The sequence below is a fragment of the Panulirus ornatus genome, chromosome 65, assembly GCF_036320965.1.
Source record: "Panulirus ornatus isolate Po-2019 chromosome 65, ASM3632096v1, whole genome shotgun sequence".
Classification (NCBI taxonomy): Eukaryota; Metazoa; Arthropoda; class Malacostraca; order Decapoda; family Palinuridae; genus Panulirus; species Panulirus ornatus.
The window spans coordinates 13,815,229-13,832,728 of record NC_092288.1 but is presented as its reverse complement, the minus strand read 5'-3'; the positions used below and the strand labels follow the sequence as shown (position 1 = coordinate 13,832,728).

At 43.7% G+C, this 17,500-nt stretch overlaps 1 long non-coding RNA gene across 2 annotated transcripts in view; it reads right to left on the bottom strand.

Moving 5' to 3' along the window:
* Positions 1-17,500, bottom strand: part of LOC139746525 (uncharacterized) — a 45,268-nt gene that overhangs the window by 1,732 nt on the left and 26,036 nt on the right. For both annotated transcript variants that reach the window (XR_011712169.1, XR_011712170.1), the window contains exon 4: positions 4,315-4,484. This is a non-coding gene — a long non-coding RNA (uncharacterized lncRNA). The remainder of the gene's footprint in view (positions 1-4,314; positions 4,485-17,500) is intronic.

Here is a 17,500-nt window from a genome sequence, read left to right as displayed (position 1 = left end):
GGTTGTCGTCGGCTGGTCTTGGTGGGGGGTGTTTGGGGAGGAGGAGGAGGAGGAGGGAGCTGTGTCAGAGTGAGGGAGGCGAGAAGAGGTAAGAAGAAAGATGTAAAAGGACATATATAATGAATAGCGAAAGCGGAAGAAATTAAGTGAGGGAATGAAAGCAAGAGAGACAGAGTAATTATGAATGATTAACAGAGAGAGACAAAAAAAAATTAAATGAGGAAGAACTGGGGATTTAAAAGCAGGAAGGAAATTTAAGAGATCAATTCACCGAACGTGTGTATGTGTATGTGTTGTTGGATGTAACGGTTATAAACACTCAAGGTCGGTAAGCCCCAGATGTGGTTCGGCTATTTATAGACTTTTTAGGCCTTATGGCTGCCAGGGACATGAAAATCGTAAACCTCACATTAATACCACACGACGAAGAGATCATTCTAGTACCCCCCCTCCCCCCCAACACACACACACACACACACACACTGTATGTAAGCATAGCACTTGAAATGAAATCGTATTTTGTTTAGCAATACATTGCTCAATGTGATGGATGGAAAAAGGACTGTGTGGAATATACTAAAACCAATACTAACAATGTTAATTTGGCTATGCGGTTAGAAAAAAAAAAAAAAGTGAACCTATTCATTCATTTTGCATTAATTCATTTACCAGTTCGGTTCCCGGCAGTACATGGAGTCACTGAACTATTATCTCTGCGTTGAGAAACAGGCAAGGGGTAGCGGGTGGTGGTGGCGTCGACTGATAAGCAGAAAATGTTATATATATGTGTGTGTGTGTTGACGACATGTGGTGGTGAGTTGGGGGACAGAGTACATAGCACCGCTCAGGAGGACTCCAGCATGGAGTGTCATTCATTCGGAAGACATACTCTCTCTCTCTCTCTCTCTCTCTCTCTCTCTCTCTCTCTCTCTCTCTCTCTCTCTCTCTCTCTCTCTCTCTCTCCACACATACACACACACACACCAAACTTGACTATAATAGAAAACCCATTCTGCGATCTACACACACACAATATCTGGTTGTAAAATTATTAAAATGAAAAGTTTCCAAAAAAAAAAGGACTTTTATTTCGTAGTAAGGTAGACATACGGGTTATTCTATGAACTGTTAAAAGTTGAGATCACAATATTCAAAGACACTATTGTTAGAAGTTGGCATCGTAAGATATTCGAGTGTATGAATATTGACACAAGATATTCTGCAACAAGGCGTAGGAAGGTGAAAGTACGGCACGAATGTAGGTTCATATCGAAGGTTACTGGTGTGAAAGTAGCACACGAATGGAAGATCATACAAAGTGGTACGAAAGTGAGAGTTCCACACACGAATGGAAAACCATTCTAAATATAACGATTCTTCGTAAAGGTTTCCTCACGAATGGAAGATCACACCAAAGATTGTGGATGATCTCTACATGATTGAAGACCATACGAAAGATCACGAAAATTGTAGTAACGCACGAATGGAAGATCATGATGCCAAAGGTCACGAAGGGGAAAGATCTATACGACCGGAAGACCTTAGCAAATAGTACTACGAACGTGGACTTTCCACCCGAATGGAAGATACTACGAAGAGGTGTCTTAGAAAAATAAAAAAAAAAAACCCTATAAAACTTCAAAGGAAACGGCAACTACAAACGTTGAAACTTCAAAGAAAACGGCAACTGCAAACTTGAAACTTCAAAGGGAAACGGCAACTGCAAAATTGAAACTTCAAAGGGAACGGCAACTACAGACTTGAAACTTCAAAGGGAACGGCAACTACAAAATTGAAACTTCAAAGAAAACGACAACTACAAACTTGAAACTTCAAAGGAAACGGCAACTACAAACCTGAAACTTCAAAGAAAACGGCAACTACAAACCTGAAACTTCAAAGGGAACGACAACTACAAACCTGAAACTTCAAAGGAAACGACAACTACAAACCTGAAACTTCAAAGGAAACGACAACTACAAACCTGAAACTTCAAAGGGAACGACAACTACAAACCTGAAACTTCAAAGGAAACGACAACTACAAACCTGAAACTTCAAAGGAAACGACAACTACAAACCTGAAACTTCAAAGGGAACGACAACTACAAACCTGAAACTTCAAAGGAAACGACAACTACAAACCTGAAACTTCAAAGGAAACGACAACTACAAACCTGAAACTTCAAAGGAAACGACAACTACAAACTTCAGGACGATTTTAGCAGAGACAAAAACAAGAACATAACTCCATCATAAAGTTAACATGGATGTAGGTCACCACAAAAAGAAAGTCGAGGCAAAAAAAAAAAAAGAAAGAAAAAAAAAGGAGAAATAAATCAAGACGAAACATGAAGATGCGAAGAAATCTCCCCTTAAGAAAAGAAAAAAAAAGAAAAGAAAAATAGTTTCCACTTCTGTAATCCGAGAAATTACCACATCCACACACACACACACACACACCAGGCGACAGACACCATGCGAGTGACCATCTTAATTATTCGTTTACTGTTTTTACGCACCAGAGGAGAGTAGTGGTGAGCCAACACCATCTCTCTCTCTCTCTCTCTCTCTCTCTCTCTCTCTCTCTCTCTCTCTCTCTCTCTCTCTCTCTCTCTCACGAGACTATACGACAAAACTACATTTATAAATTGTGTAAGAAAATGTTGTGAATTTCCTCCATAGGATAGACAAAGAGAGAGAGAGAGAGAGAGAGAGAGAGAGAGAGAGAGAGAGAGAGAGAGAGAGAGAGAGAGAGAGCTATATTTGCATAGTTATGTATGCTTATGTACTAGCACAGTCGTGTTTAAAGTCAGCAGTATAAATACATATTTGTCTTTTACCGAGTGCGCTTTGGTCTGCAAAAGGGCTCAAATAAAACTGGGATGTATTCATGTATTAAACTGATGATGCTTTTAAAAGTTTTACTCAAAGGCAGTCCTAGCTATGTCTCTCCGTTGTATATCAACTGTTATATTTATACAAGATATAATCTTGTATTTTTTCTTTCTTGTATCTTGTATTTCCCCTGATGATGTGATTATTACACGAAAGTGCACTTGGGAACGTGTCTCATTTCCCCGTGGACTCATAGGAATATACGTGATCACGCGCTCAATTGTGATCCTTTCCAATATATATATATATATATATATATATATATATATATATATATATAATATATATATATATATATATATATATATATATATAATATATATATATATATATATATATATATATATATATATATATATATATATATATATATATATATATATATATATATATATATATATATATATATATATATATATTATATATATATATATATATATTGCCAGTTGGTAAGTTTGTTATTTGAGCTTTAGGACTATCAATTATCAGGGTCATTATGGCCGTCAACGTCAAGACATAACTACCACCAATCAAAAAAGTTGAACACCTTCTTCAGGTGTTCCAAGGTAATTTTTGGACCATACACACTCTCGCTACATGTATGGCCCTTGACATTTTGCTGTAAAACTTGCAACAGTTCTGTGTAAATAATTCCAATTATAACTCTGGGGGAAAAACTCTATTTGTCTGAAAAACTCGAAGCATTTTCCCTGTATAAAGTATTTCAATTATATTTTTTTTTAAGTAAAATAAGGAGCAATTTATTTTTTGGGGGGCAAAGTTTGTTTAAGTTTTGTGTAAGTATTGAGTTATGAGTTTGTTTAGAGAAAAAAATGGTATACCAAATGAACTTAGTCGTGAATCTTGTAGTAGTTTCGATTACAAAAAGTTTTCCGTGTGTACTAGAAAAAAAAGGATGAATAAGTAGTAAAAGCGAGCTTCGTCACTCTCTCTGGCATTAAGAAAGAAAAAAAAGAGAACAAAAAAATAACTCAATATGGGCTAGTATTACCGCTATATGGATAAGCCACCCCGCTCTCTATACCTTTACATTCCCTTTACTAATTTCTTCAAGTCTTCAGTCCATCTTATATTCCCTTAACTAATTTCTTCAAGTCTTCAGTCCATCTTATATTCCCTTTACTAATTTCTTCAAGTCTTCAGTCCATCTTATATTCCCCTTACTAATTTCTTCAAGTCTTCAGTCCATCTTAGTCTATTCTACTTTATTTTATTCTATTTTCTGAACTTCCACAGCTTATCTCCGTGAGACAGTTAGCCTCACATCCGACTGAAGATGAAGCCCTGGGGGACCCCACCATAGCTACAGGCAAGAGGATGGCGGGGGATGCTCGCCTTGCTGGACTCCTGCCAGAGATTACGGTAGTGTCTCCTACCTACCTACCTACCTACCTACCTGGCTGGCTGGCTGGCTGGGGGTGGCTCGGGGTGTCGTCTACTGCCGCTCTGGACCCGTGCCAATTTACGAAGTCCCGCCGGCAGATTGCCAACCATGTAAGCCTGCAGCTTGTGGATCAAGACAGCTCCTCCTCCTCGCTCCTCCTCGCTCCTCCGTCTGCCTCGCGTCTGGAACCACACACCGGAACGCTGTTGTGAAATACGTCATGCAACTGTTGCCGTAATAGAGCTCGGTGTTAGCTCGACCTAACGGGGGTAATTATTCGAGTGTTATCCGTGATGATGAGTCGATCGCTGTGCTCGAGTAAGAGGAAGAACATTAATACAGTCGATTCTTTTTTTAGTCCACTTTGTGGAATACACTTAATAAAATTCTTGAACTTTAACACTGTGTTACTGAATTTACACAGGTGTTTGCTGTCATTGTTTTTACAGCATTTTTAGGCCATTTTTTTAACTTTTTTCAATGAATTGGCGTTTTTTTTTTTTTTAACGAAAAACAAGACTTTTTATTGCGTTCTACTTCATGACTTAACAGTTATGTCACCAGTGCTTCTCAGAGGGGAGGAGGGGGGTACTTCCATAGCATTATCTTAACTACCATGCGACCACCTTAGCATTATCTTAACTACCATGCGACCACCTTAGCATTACCTTAACTACCATGAGGCCACCTTAGCATTATCTTAACTACCATGCGACCACCTTAGCATTATCTTAACTACCATGAGGCCACCTTAGCATTATCTTAACTACCATGCGACCACCTTAGCATTATCTTAACTACCATGCGACCACCTTAGCATTATCTTAACTACCATGCGACCACCTTAGCATTATCTTAACTACCATGCGACCACCTTAGCATTATCTTAACTACCATATGCGACCACCTTACTGAAGAGGTCTCAAACACAGCGTCCAATACTGACCAGATCATTACTGACCAAACGTAATAACTCCTTTCTTTTTTCCCCCTTTTCAACACTTTGCCACGTGAGTTTCCAGTCTGACACTGCTCTCTCTCTCTCTCTCTCTCTCTCTCTCTCTCTCTCTCTCTCTCTCTCTCTCTCTCTCTCTCTCTCTCTCTCTCTACAAGACGCACCAACAGTCGTCCCACAGACTCTACACGTATCTATTACCGACACTTTCTACCGTGACGTCAGGGAAGCGCCACTAGGAACGCCCCAACCCTGAAACCCTGAACAATATTGGCCTTGCTGCCAAGTGGCAACTCAAGTGTTCGGCAGTTGACACTTTCCAGTCATGCCCTCGAGAGGCCGTCAGGGTCAAGTGTGGCCAGAGGCTCTCCTTAAGATGTGGCCAGAGGCCATCAGGTGTGGCCAAGGGGGTGGCGGGGGGGTGGGGGGGTGGGGGGAGAGCCCCCCAGGTCTGAGTTGGTGGCCAGGGCCTGAACGAGACCTTGGCCAGGGCCGGAAACCCAAACAGCTGGCTGGGGAGGGAAGACTTCCGCTGTCTGGCCCGCATGATGGACTCTGCCACCCCAGACAATCCCTGAGAGAGAGAGAGAGAGAGAGAGAGAGAGAGAGAGAGAGAGAGAGAGAGAGAGAGAGAGGCTGGTTCGGGAGGTAGGTAGGGAGGTAGGTTAGGTGGTGGTGGTGGTAGAGGTGAATCTGAGGGGTGGTGAGGCAATGTGCCATCTGGTATATCACCTTCCCAAGCTTAGACGACCACTAAAACGTCGCCTCCACCACACTCCACCCACACCATCACGCCGGGTAGCACAAGCCACAGCCCTGAGACACTTCCACACACACACACACACACACACACACTCTCTCTCTCTCTCTCTCTCTCTCTCTCTCTCTCTCTCTCTCTCTCTCTCTCTCTCTCTCTCTCTCTCTCTCTCTCTTTCTCTCTCTCTCTCCTTCCCTCCCTCCCTCAATCCCTCCCTCCCTTCCATCCACATCAGTCATCTGGAGGCAAGACTCGTTGGGTGAATCTTCAAAATTTCCTGGTGAAACGAAGTCAAGGAACAAAACACAGTCACTGACGGACTGCTTGAGGACTCAGAGTGATTTGGACACATTTGGTGTAGTCGTCAGATTGAGGTCTGAAAGCTGACATAGGCATATTAATTATGCATTATGGCAAGCAAAAAATGACAAATTTTAGATTTGAAAAAATAAAGAAAAAGCTCGTAAAGCCATTACGAGACTAACAACGAGGAGGAGACCTTGAAGTTAAAATCAGCAATGACCTACGCTATGTAAAGCAATAATACGTCGCTGTATGTAACACAGATAACAAGAGAATTGAGCATCATAGCTAGAAATATATAAACTATTTAACGAAGGATGAATTATTTATTCTTTATCATACACTTTATCTAAAATACTCTGAATACTCACTAAAGTTGATCGAAGACTTAAACACTAAAGTTGATCGAAGACTTAAACATTACAACGAATACAGAAATATGCAACAAAACCAATTCAGTCACGTACAAAAGGCTTCACTTCTGAAATCATTTTCTCTAAAGAAAAGAAAAAAAAACTCGTAGAGAACCAGGAGATCTGATAGAAGTTATCAAAATGCTCCAAAATTATGACGAACATAACACAAAATCATTTCTTACCCTTGCGGAGATGCAACAATAATATGGGCCAGTGCTGTTCACCTGTGGGGGTTGAACATCAATATATAATACAGCAGATGATACTATTAGGGCAAATACTATCAAAATATCTAAATCTAATGTTAGACGTTTACTTCACCGATAACGCAATTATTGATGAATAAAACAGCAATAGAAGGAAAACACTCACATACTTCAACTTTAAATGAATATGATTTTTTTTTTTTCTTATTTTTCAGATTTGATTCTTCTCTCCAGAGAATACCACTCCAGTTTTCAAACCAAAGTCATTATTTTCCCCCCCTCAAGTCACACTTCCCTGTATAATCTCCAGGACAGCATACTCTGCTCTCTCTCTCTCTCTCTCTCTCTCTCTCTCTCTTCTCTCTCTACATGCCACATGGTGTTCATTCTTGAACTATTTTTCTGTTGTTCTAGAGAGAGAGAGAGAGAGAGAGAGAGAGAGAGAGAGAGAGAGAGAGAGAGGTGGTTGGCAAGACGTCCTCTGCTTTACCATCCTGTCTTTATTACTGGTAAGACTGAGGAACACAAAGGGACTACTACTACTAAACTACTACTACTACCACTACTACTACTACTACTATTACTACTACTACTACTATTACTACTACTACTATTACTACTACTACTACTACTACTACTACTACTACTACTACTACTACTACAACTACTACTACTACTACTACTACTATTACTACTACTACTACTACTACCATTACTACAACTACTACTACTACAGTCCTTCAGCAGACAACCTCTTTATTCAGGTCTCCTGTTATCTGTCCTCCTCCTCCCTCCTCCCGTACCTATCCATCCCTTTCCCTCCTCCTCCTCCTCCTCCACCTCACACCACCACACCCACGCCCACTCTTCTACACACACACACACACACACACACACACACACACACAAGCATCATCGGTCGGTTCATTCCGGCAACGAACCAAACTTCCCATCCCAACAGTCAGTCAGTCGCCAGGTTTTCACCATCCTCGAGGGGCGTCGGGGTGTGTGGGGGGAGAGTCAGTTCTCTACGCGTCCTACAAGGACAAGCGGCAGTCTGTAGCCGCACCAGATTGAGCAACAGCATGTGTGTGTGTGTGTGTGTGTGTGTGTGTGTGTGTGTGTGTCGCGTCCTTAACTCCGGAAGAATTGACGTATTGACGGCTCTTTCGACGAGCCGGTGGGTGGTGGTGCATGGGCACCGCTCCCTCCCTCCCTGGCTGGCTGGCTGGCTGGTGGGGCGATCTGTCTGGTTCATCTTGACAGTGGACGAGAGGCGCTCACACGCTGCTTTATTCAACAACCCTCACTCCTCCTCACTCCTCCTCACTCCTCCTCACTCCTCCTCCGCCCCTCACTCCTCCTCACTCCTCCTCCGCCCCTCACTCCTCCTCCTACCCAGACACTATCACCAACACCACCATCATCCATCCACCCCTTCCTCCCACACACCCACACCACCACCACCACTACCCTTCTCTCCTCCCACACACCCATACCACCACCACTACCCTTCTCTCCTCCCACATACCCATACCACCACCACTACCCTTCTCTCCTCCCACACCCACACCATCACCACTACCCTTCTCTCCTCCCACACCCATTCCACCACCTTCTCTCCTCCCACACCCACACCATCACCACTACCCCTCCCACATTACCACCAGTCCCACGCCTCCAACACCACCACTCCCACGCCTCCAACACTGCCACCACCACCAACCCGGCCAGGCCACATACGAGTAGCCAGCACCGTACGTAGAACATCCAGTGTCATACTTAGAACAGCCGGTTCTGTAACTAGAACAGCCGGCACAATACGTAGAACAGCCAATTCCTTTCTTAGAACATCGGGTTCTGCGCCTAGAACAGCTGGCAACTTAAGTAGAACAACAGACACTGTAACTAGAACAACAGACACCGTACCTACAACAACAGACACCGTATCTAGAACCGCCATTGTCCCACCTAGTCTGTGGAATCGAGCATATATATATATATATATATATATATATATATATATATATATATATATATATATATATATAGATAGATAGATAGATAGATAGATAGATAGATAACATATATAGATATGATAACACAATACCTTCAGATCTGATAAATCTAGACTTTCAAAAGGCTTTCGACAGAGTACCACATAAAAATACTTCTTGGTGACATCAGAGCGCACAGCAAAGGAAACAGAGTCCGTGTGATAATCAGGGACTGACTCACAGATAAGAAGCAACGTGTGGTGTTTATGTATTCCACTGGCTTCATATTATATGTGGGGGATCACAGGGATCACTCCTAAGACCTTTTATATAATAATAATAATACTAATAATAATAATAATAATAATAATAATGATAATAATAATAATAATAATAATAATAATAATAATAATAATAATAATAATTATATGTATATATATATATATATATATATATATATATATATATATATATATATATATATATATATATATATATATATATATATATTGGGGAAAAGACGACTACTGAAAAACTCAAAGTGATTCAAACAAGTTAAAGGACTCGTTAGAAATATGGGGGAATGGTCTTCAGTGTATACAAATGCAAAGTATATGGAGCGTCTTGGTCATAAGAATGAAATACTACATAAACCATGACTACATACAACAAGAATAAACCATAGAGAGACGATCAGTCATGACTTACAATACGGGAACCAAACGCTGGGCTTCATTCGATACAACCATTAGGATGTTAGGTTTGTCATAGCGAGAAATGTCAACCATAAAATCCAAGGAGGGCGTTCTCATTGTACACCTCCCTCATCTGGTATATCCCTTTTTTTTTTTTCATTTCTGGTGATCTCACATGATGAGAGATGAGACATACTCGAACGAATCCAGAGAAGAGAAGCAATGCCAATTCCGTCGCTTATAGAGAAAGACTTTGACACTCGATTTTGTACTTACTAATAAAGAAATTACTCCAAGGTGATTTGATGTGTGTAGACACTTATATATAGAGAGAGCAGAAATTCCTCGTTGGGTGACGACAGATATATTCCACGGGCGATGGAGAAATTTATTCAAAGACACAGTGATGTTTCTTTGGCAAGTCATTCACAATAGTCGGACACTTTACACTAATACTGATAAAATAGGGAATACCTCACACTACGAGCAAGACTTCGTTTTCCTACCGTTACTAATATAACAGTGAAACAGACACTTTCTACTATTACTGACATGATAGTGAGATAACTTACACGCCATATAACAGGAAAGCCTAAAATCAACCTAGATTATATGAATAAAGTTCAAATATAATATAGTCTCCGTCCTTAACGATGTTTTCACTGTACACTCCATTACAACACCCACACGATTGAACGTGGCTACCATGGTCTAGTTACATCCGTCCATGATGAGTATGTAGGCCTAGGTGGTGTTAGAATCATCCTTCATGTAGGCCTAGGTGGTGTTAGAATCATCCTTCATGTAGGCCTAGGTGGTGTTAGAATCATCCTTCATGTAGGCCTAGGTGGTGTTAGAATCATCCTTCATGTAGGCCTAGGTGGTGTTAGAATCATCCTTCATGTAGGCCTAGGTGGTGTTAGAATCATCCTTCATGTAGGCCTAGGTGGTGTTAGAATCATCCTTCATGTAGGCCTAGGTGGTGTTAGAATCATCCTTCATGTAGGCCTAGGTGGTGTTAGAATCATCCTTCATGTAGGCCTAGGTGGTGTTAGAATCATCCTTCATGTAGGCCTAGGTGGTGTTAGAATCATCCTTCATGTAGGCCTAGGTGGTGTTAGAATCATCCTTCATGTAGGCCTAGGTGGTGTTAGAATCATCCTTCATGTAGGCCTAGGTGGTGTTAGAATCATCCTTCATGTAGGCCTAGGTGGTGTTAGAATCATCCTTCATGTAGGCCTAGGTGGTGTTAGAATCATCCTTCATGTAGGCCTAGGTGGTGTTAGAATCATCCTTCATGTAGGCCTAGGTGGTGTTAGAATCATCCTTCATGTAGGCCTAGGTGGTGTTAGAATCATCCTTCATGTAGGCCTAGGTGGTGTTAGAATCATCCTTCATGTAGGCCTAGGTGGTGTTAGAATCATCCTTCATGTAGGCCTAGGTGGTGTTAGAATCATCCTTCATGTAGGCCTAGGTGGTGTTAGAATCATCCTTCATGTAGGCCTAGGTGGTGTTAGAATCATCCTTCATGTAGGCCTAGGTGGTGTTAGAATCATCCTTCATGTAGGCCTAGGTGGTGTTAGAATCATCCTTCACAACTGGTGGTGGTGGATGGATGGATGGATGATAGATGTTCCGGTAAGTGGATGATGACGGATGACGGCCCGAATGACATCCCCCCCCCCCACCCTCCAGCAGTTAATAGAAGGGCCTTAAACCCCCCCCCCCCCCCCCCCGGCAGTTAATAGCAGAGCTCTGGATAAGGGAATGGAAGAGTTGGTAAACAGCAAAGAAGCGATGATCGTAGAAGACTTTAACGACCCTGAGCATAAGTTGAGATCACTTAACAAGTGCCAACAAGTGTGACATACTTATGGTTTTACTGAAAGACTTCTTAACTCAAATGATCCGAGACCAATTGGAGGTGGTCAAATTTTTAGAATCAGTAACGTCCTATAAACAGATATATATAATTCAGTATAGTCTGCGAGGTCAGCGAATAAGCTAAAGGGAAAGAGGAGTCATGCCATTATCTGACTCAATATAAACTGCTATATGGAGGTAGAAGAAAAGGATGAAAAAGAAAAATAATGACGGTGTCCAATTCTATATCTCATCTGAGTATGACAGAAGGATCCAAGAGACACCAGTCGCGTTACGTGGATGAAGACGTGGACATAGTCAAGATGGGGAGAAACTTCGATCTCAGTGCTTCCCACACACAGTCAGCGTCCCTAGAAAGGGTTAAAATGATCATCAAGCCATCATTCATCAAGCCATCATTCATCAAGCCATCATTCATCAAGCCATCATTCATCAAGCCATCATTCATCAAGCCATCATTCGATGGAAAAGAAGAGAAAGACGTTGGAGTGATTTTTAAGGAGTGACCTAAAACACGAAAAACAATGCCTAGCTGCCCGCTAACAATGCCTAGCTGCCCGCTAACAATGACTAGCTGCCCGCTAACAATGACTAGCTGGCGCTAAAAATGACTAGCTGCCGCTAACAATGCCCAGCTGCCGCTAACAATGCCTTGCTGCCGGTAACAATGACTAGCTGCCCGCTAACAATGACGAGCTGCCGCTAACAATGACTAGCTGCCCGCTAACAATGACTAGCTGCCCGCTAACAATGCCTAGCTGCCGCTAACAATGCCTAGCTGCCCGCTAAAAATGACTAGCTGCCAGCTAACAAAACCTAGCTGCCGCTAACAATGCCTAGCTGCCGCTAACAATGACTAGCTGCCCGCTAACAATGCCTGGGTGGGGTAAAGCCAACAGAAAATGTGGTTTCATACCCAGACGTATTCACTGTAGAACAAAGACGTTGTGCAGCCAGTATCCACCGTCTAGCAAGCCCAGATCAGACTCTGCAATAGTAATATTATCCTGTTCAGTTCTGGTCATCAAACTCGTCAAAGATGAAGAAAAACTAAAAACGATTTCGAAGAGGAGCACAAAGTTAATTTTGTCAGTGAATGAATACATATGGCTAATGGACGAAAGACACAGAGACCTAAACTTGGTCTTTCAAAATGGTTCGATGACTCTGTAGATAAACAAGAGGTCTTCAAAATGCTACGTCATTTCCACAACATAACGTATGAGAAGTCTTTTCCCCCATCAGATAACGATTTCATAACCAGAAATTATGGAATTTTGAAGTTAAAAGGAGGAACATGCAACAGAGATTTGGTCGTGTTTTGTTTTCTTTTTTTTTTGAAGTGTAGAGTTGTTGAAAACTGCAATCATTTTACCAGAGAAAATGCAAACGCTATCAATACCTTCATATCTGGGCCTTAACTGATAAGTCATTGATATCTGTTATCACTAATGACTCCTTCTTCAGGAGGAATTAAGGCTTATACATATTCTTTTTTTTTCAGTGGCCAAACTCAATAAAAAAGAAAATGTTTCTGTTTTAGAGTAAAAATTACTTTTTCCCATTCAGACTTTCCTATAAAACATCCCAGGCAGTATACTATATCTCTTAACAGCCATCAAGGTTGTTACACCTTGACTTTTCCCTCCCGCCGGAGTGAATGGTGTGTGTGTGTGCGTGTGTGTGTGTGTGTGTGTGTGGTGGGGAGGCGCCTTCTTCCTGCTTCCAACACACGAGATCATGTCCTCGGGTTAATGTTATTGTCCTCCGGCCAATAACCTCGTCATGGTCCATCGGGTCTTGTGTTATCCCTCCCTCACATGTACTGCCACACACACACACACTGCTGCCTCGCACACCTCCACCTCTGCCTCACCAACACACCACACCACACCACACCGTCTGGTCGCCTCACCAACCCACCACCACCACCACACCGTCTGGTCGCCTCACCAACACACCACACCACACCGTCTGGTCGCCTCACCATCACCACCACCACCACCACACCGTCTGGTCGCCTCACCAACCCACCACACCACCACACCGTCTGGTCGCCTCACCAACCCACCACACCACCACACCGTCTGGTCGCCTCACCAACCCACCACACCACCACACCGTCTGGTCGCCTCACCACCACCACCACACCGTCTGGTCGCCTCACCCTCATCACCACTACCACCACACCGTCTGGTCGCCTCACCAACACACCACACCACCACACCGTCTGGTCGCCTCACCAACCCACGACACCACCACACCGTCTGGTCGCCTCACCAACCCACCACCACCACCACCAACACACCGTCTGGTCGCCACACCACACCACACCACACCGTCTGGTCGCCTCACCACCACCACTACCAACACACCGTCTGGTCGCCTCACCAACACCACCACCACCACACCGTCTGGTCGCCACACCACAGCTCAGTTTTTGCCTGGGGGTTGAGCAAGCCGCCACCTCCCTCACTCCAATCTTGACTCTTACAAGGAAACGACCCAGGGCCATCTTGTCTCTCTGGGGGTAAGGCGTTTGCTGGGGTTTCTTTCTGGGGGTATGGTGTTTGTTGGGGGTATATATATGGGGGTATGGTGTTTTTTGGAGGTTTCTCTGGGGTATGGTGTTTTTTGGAGGTTTCTCTGGGGTATGGTGTTTTTTGGGAGGTTTCTCTGGGGTATGGTATTTTTTCAGGATCTATATGGGGGTATGGTGTTAGTTGCGAAGCCTCTCTGGGGATATGATGTTTGCTGGGAGGTCTCTCTGGGGGTACAAAATTTTTCAGGCTATTTGGGGTATGGTGTTTGTTAGGGTATCTCTCTTTCTGGGGGTGTAGCGTTTGTCTGAAGTGTCTCTGGGGTTACGTTGTGTGTAGCCTCGGGTGTACTAGTCTTTTAGGTGTACCTGGGGGGTATTGTATACAGGGGTGTTTATTGGGGGGTGTCTCTCTCTGGGGGTATGTGCATGTTCGGTGTCATTTTCTTCGGGGGGTAAAATAGTTACACACTTACAGTATATGCAATACCTGTCCCCCCGAGGCTAGTGTATGATGTATGGGGAGGGGAAGGGTAGGAGACAGCGTATGTCAAGGGTATGTTTACAAGTGATTTATATAGTGATTTATATAGTGATTTACAAGTGATTTATATAGTCTGTAAAGATGTTACCAAAACAGAGAGAAAAAAATTCCCTACAGCACAATCTAAGGGAGGCATATTATAATCTAGAAAGGTAAAGGGGGGTGGGGGATTATACTGACGTATACTATAAGCTCGAGAAGGAATGAAGGGTTTACATATGGAGGGGTATACTATATACTGGAGGAGTGGGGGTTTACTTTGTGATAAACACTACGTATTAAGCACTGTACAGAATACAGGTTGTGACCCCGCGCTGTGTGGTAATGGTTTATGCATATGTGTTCGTGTGGGGTAGCCTCATGGAAGTACATAGTACAGGGTAATTATGAGAGTACATTTGTAGAATGTAAAGCGCGTGTGTGTGTGTCTCTCTCTCTGGTCTATCATCGCCCCCTCCCCCCTCCTCCCCTTCCTTCATAGAGGGTTGGGTGTCGCTGTGTGCGATTATTATAGGTGGTGTGTGTGTGTGTGTGTGTGTGTGTGTGTGTGTGTGTGTGTGTGTGTGTGTGTGTGTGTGTGTGAGTGTGTGTGTGTGTGTGTGTGTGTGAGTGTGTGTGTGTGTGTGAGGAGAGAAAGAAGAGGTGGGATAGGGGAAGGGATGGTTGGAAATGGAAGAGACCTGCTGTCGAACACACACACACCCACACACACTCTCTCTCTCTCTCTCTCTCTCTCTCTCTCTCTCTCTCTCTCTCTCTCTCTCTCTCTCTCTCTCTACGTAGCTTCAAGCAGGTTCAGCCGTCCTGGTGGTGCGCATTCTAACCCCCCCGGGGGATCCAACACAAACCCGTCCTGGTGGTGCGCATTCTAACCCCCCGGGGGGATCCAACACAAACCCGTCCTGGTGGTGCGCATTCTAACCCCCCCCCCCCCGGGGGGATCTAACACAAACCCGTCCTGGTGGTGCGCATTCTAACACCCCGGGGGAGGTCCAACACAGACCCGTCCTGGTGGTGCGCATTCTAACACCCCCGGGGGGGATCCAACACATGTGGTAATCATCGTGCTGGACATGTTGGTCTCACTCATGCACTTGGATCATAATCTTGCAAGTTGGCCAAGACAAGTGAAGCCCTTCTTTGCTCGCCAGTTGGGCAGTATGTCTCCCTCTATATCCTTGTGGTTTGTTAACTCATCCCCATCTACATAGGAGGAACTCGTAGTCTAGTATGGTTCAAAATCCTCTCTGTGTCTTGGGTTGAATGTAGTTACCCATTCGTGTGACTTGCGCCAAGATCCTGTTCACATCTCTTGATTAAAGCACTTTAGCATTCACGCGTCCGCCATAATTCTCTCACTACCTACGCATCATCTGCAAACACATGTATGTTTCCTCTCCAGGCAAAGCCTTAAATGGCCAGCGGTCCCAAAACAGAGTCCTGCGGGACTCCAGAAATAACCTGTCCTTGGCTGTGAAGAGCCATGTCTGTTTTACAACTGTGGACTAAGTTTAACCTAATGACTTAAACTGGCGGTAAACTTGTCTCGGTACCACAGCAGTTTATGATGATAATTCAAGTGGGGTGGGGTTTACCAAAATGGTTTACAGTCACTTTTAAGCCCAGGGTTAACAATCGGGTTTACAGTGGAAATAACACCAGACTGATCATGGGCGTGGCCCATACAGCAGAACACTAAGTATGGCCAGGTGGAACTACGAGGTGTAACTCGAACACCTTACCTAATCCTCGACTGAAGTGATCCTCAACTTGAGGTGAGAAGTACCCAAAGCTGATGATGCCCCTTGAAACCCAGACCCCACTAAACCTGCTGGGCCAAAGAATGAGATTAGTGACTCCCTCTCCCATGTATGAGATTAGTGACTCCCTCCTCCATGTATGAGATTAGTGACTCCCTCCTCCATGTATGAGATTAGTGACTCCCTCCACCATGTATGAGATTAGTGACTCCCTCCTCCATGTATGAGATTAGTGACTCCCTCCTCCATGTATGAGATTAGTGACTCCCTCCACCATGTATGAGATTAGTGACTCCCTCCCCCATGTATGAGATTAGTGACTCCCTCCTCCATGTATGAGATTAGTGACTCCCTCCTCCATGTATGAGATTAGTGACTCCTTCCTCCATGTATGAGATTAGTGACTCCCTCCTCCATGTATGAGATTAGTGACTCCCTCCCCCATGTATGAGATTAGTGACTCCCTCCCCCATGTATGAGATTAGTGACTCCCTCCACCATGTATGAGATTAGTGACTCCCTCCTCCATGTATGAGATTAGTGACTCCCTCCTCCATGTATGAGATTAGTGACTCCCTCCCCCATGTATGAGATTAGTGACTCCCTCCCCCATGAATGAGATTAGTGACTCCCTCCCCCATGTATGAGATTAGTGACTCCCTCCTCCATGTATGAGATTAGTGACTCCCTCCTCCATGTATGAGATTAGTGACTCCCTCCTCCATGTATGAGATTAGTGACTCTCTCCTCCATGTATGAGATTAGTGACTCCCTCCCCCATGAATGAGATTAGTGACTCTCTCCTCCATGTATGAGATTAGTGACTCCCTCCCCCATGTATGAGATTAGTGACTCCCTCCTCCATGTATGAGATTAGTGACTCCCTCCTCCATGTATGAGATTAGTGACTCTCTCCTCCATGTATGAGATTAGTGACTCCCTCCCCCATGTATGAGATTAGTGACTCCCTCCCCCATGAATGAGATTAGTGACTCTCTCCTCCATGTATGAGATTAGTGACTCCCTCCCCCATGTATGAGATTAGTGACTCCCTCCCCCATGAATGAGATTAGTGACTCTCTCCCCCATGAATGAGATTAGTGACTCCCTCCCCCATGTATGAGATTAGTGACTCTCTCCCC